We start from the raw sequence: 3,211 nt of genomic DNA, 5'->3' as shown, positions 1-3,211 counted from the left end.
GAGAGATCACAAGGAGGCAAAGAGGGAGGCAGAGAGAGAGGAGGAAGCAGGCTCCCTGCTGAGCAGAGAGCCCGATGTGGGGCTCAATCCCAGGACCCTGGGACCATGACCTGAGCTGAAGGCAGAGGCTTTAACCCACTGAGCCACCCAGGCACCCCCCCTACTTCATTTTTATGAGTGATATAACACAGGGGTCTAGTTTCATCCTTTGGCATGAGAGTATCTGATTTTCCTGACACCATTTATTGAAGACACTAGGTTTTCTCCACTTAGTATTCTTGGCTCTTTTATCAAATATTAGTTGACTGTATATGCATAGGTTTATTTCTGAGCTCTTGATTCTATTCCATTTGTCTGTGTGTCTGCTAATATGCCAGTACCATACCTTTCCAATTCTACTGTGATAGCTTTGCAATATAGTTTGAAGTAGGAAGTGTAATGCCTCCAGCTTTGCTTTCCTTTCTCAGGACTGCTTTTGTTATTTGGGGTCAGTCTTTTATGGTTCCTCATGAATTTTAACATTGTTTTTTCTTTCTATTTCTGCAAAAAAAAAAAAGTCCTTGAAATTTTCATAGGGGTTGATTGAATGGAAACATGATATGGGATTGTATGGACATTTTAACAATATTAATTCTTCCAATCCATGAACAGAGGTTGTCTTCTCCATTTGTGTTTTCTTCAGTTTTCTTCATCCACGTCTTACAGTTTTGGTGTAGAGATCTTTCATCTCCATGGTTAAACTTATTCCTAAGTATTTCATTATTTTTGATGCTCTTATACATGAGATTGTTTTCTTTTTTAGATAGTTCATTTTAGTGTATGGAAATGCTACTGATTTTTGTATGTTTGATTTTGTATCCTACAGCTTTACTGAATTTATTGATTAGATCTAAGTTTCTCGGTGGGATATTTAGGAGTTTTTACATATATTTTTCTATGTATATAAAATCGTGCCACCTGCAAACAGAGACAATTTTACTTTGTCCTTTCCAATTGTAATGTCTTTTACTTCTTTTTCTTGCCCGATTGCTCTGCCTAGGATTTCTAGTATTGTGTTGAATAGGAGTTGTGGGACTGACCACCCTTGTCTTGTTCCTGATTTTAGAGAAAAATATTTCATCCTTTCACTACTGAGTATGATGTTGGCTGTAAGCTTGTCATCTATGGCTTTTGTCATGTTGAGGTACATTCCTTCTATACCTAATTTATTGAGTTTTTATCATGAATAGATGTTGAATTTTATCAAATGTTTTCCTGCATCTATTGAGATAATCAGGTGATTTTTGTCTTTTATTCTTTTAATATGATATATTACACTTATTGATTTGCATATGTTGAACCATCCTTGCATCCCAGGGATGAATCCCTCTTGATCATGGTATATGATCCTTTTAATGTGCTGCTGAATTCAGTTTGCTAGTATTTTGTTTAGAATTTTTGCATCTATATTCATCAGAGATACTGTCCTGTAGTCTTTTCTTGTAGTGTCCTTATATGGCTTGGCTATCTGGGTACTCTTGGCCTTATAAGCTTGTGAATATTCCTCTTCTTCAATTTTTGGAATTGTTTGAGAAGGATTGGTGATAAGTCTTCTTTAAATGTTTTGTAAAATTCACTAGTAAATTTATCTGGTCCTGAGTTTTTCATTTTGGGGAGCTTTTTTATTACTGATTCAATCTTATCCCTTATTGGTCTGTTCAGACTTTTTTATTTCTTCCTGATTCAGTTTTGGTAGGTTTTATGTTTCTAGAAATTTATCCTTTTCTTTAAGTTACCCAGTTTGTTGGCATATAGTTGTTCATAGTAGTTTCTTATGATCCATTCTATTTCTTTGATGTCTTTTGTAATGTCTCCCCTTTCATTTATAAATTTATTGATTTGGGTCCTCTTTTCTTGTTTAGTCTAGCTAAAGTCTTGTTAATTTTTTTTTAATCTCTTCAAGAGCAAACCTTAGTTTTCTTAACCTTTTCTATTATTTTCCTGTCTCTTCATTGATTTTTGCTGTAATCACTATTTCCCTTGATCTACTAATTTTGAGCTTAGCTTGTTCTTTTTCTAGTTAATTAGGCTTTAATTACACTTAATCTGAGAGTTTTCATATATGAATAAATTTAACCCATTTTTATATATTGTCATGGTTGACATTGTTCCTACTTGAATCATTTCACTATAAGCCTTTGGCTTTTGTTTCATTGCCACTTAAACTGTTTTCTTCTTTTTTTTTTTAAGATTTTATTTATTTTACAGAGAGAGTGTGAGCGAGTGAGTGAGAGAGAGAGAGAGAGGGAGAAGCAGACTCCCTGCTGAGCAGGGAGCATGACATGGGGCTCGATCCCAGGACCCCTGAGATCATGACCTGAGCTGAAGGCACTTAACCTGAGCCACCCAGGCGCCCCTGAAACTGTTTTCTATCTTTTGCATTAGGGGTTATGTTTTGTTTTTGGCTGATTTGAAAAGTGACCTTCCTATTTTTAATTCTACTAGCTATTTTTGCTTTTAAAAACACGCATTTTTTAAAGTTCTTATTTTAATCACCTCGTGCTCCTCACAAGTGAGCTCCCTAATCCCCGCAAATATGGAATGCTCTATGAATCTATGTGTCATCTTTGCACAGAGGCCATGCTAATCTTCTCTGTATTGTTCCAATTTTAGTATATATGCTGACAAAGTGAGTACTTACACAGGTATTTGTTATCACAAAACCATATATACCACCATATAATATATAATATATATACCACCTCTTCTTTATCCGTTCATCAATTGATGGACGTTTGGGCTCTTTGCATAGTTTGGCTATTGTAGATAATGTACCTATAAATATCGGGGTGCATGTATGTGCCCCTTCAAATCAGTATTTTTGTTACTTTTGAATAAATACCTAGTAGTACAATTGCTGGATTATAGGGTAATTCTATTTTCAACTTTTTGAGGACCCTCCATACTGTTTCCCAGAGTGGCTGCACCAGTTTGCATTCCCACCAACTGTGTCAGAGGGTTCCCCTTTCTCCACATCCTTGCAGTCATCTGTTGTTTCCTGTGTTGTTAATTTTAACCATTTTGACTGGTGTTAAGGTCGCATCTCATCATGGTTTTGATTTGTATTTCCCTGACGATGAGTGATATTGAGCATCTTTTCATGTGTCTGTCAGCCATGTGAATGTCTTCTTTGGAGAAATGTCTATTCATGTCTTCTGCCCATTTCTTATCT

General features: G+C 35.8%; 1 non-coding gene across 1 annotated transcript; it reads right to left on the bottom strand.

The window, feature by feature from the left end:
- Positions 1–2,569: 2,569 nt before the first annotated feature.
- LOC125090043 (U6 spliceosomal RNA) lies at positions 2,570–2,676 on the bottom strand. Its single transcript, XR_007124153.1, has one exon. It is a non-coding gene; the product is annotated as a U6 spliceosomal RNA (small nuclear RNA).
- Between the last annotated feature and the right edge of the window lie 535 nt (positions 2,677–3,211).

Source organism: Lutra lutra, chromosome 17 (assembly GCF_902655055.1).
Source record: "Lutra lutra chromosome 17, mLutLut1.2, whole genome shotgun sequence".
Lineage (NCBI taxonomy): Eukaryota > Metazoa > Chordata > Mammalia > Carnivora > Mustelidae > Lutra > Lutra lutra.
The sequence above is the reverse complement of the archived record's forward strand: the minus strand, read 5'-3'. Positions and strand labels throughout refer to the sequence as shown.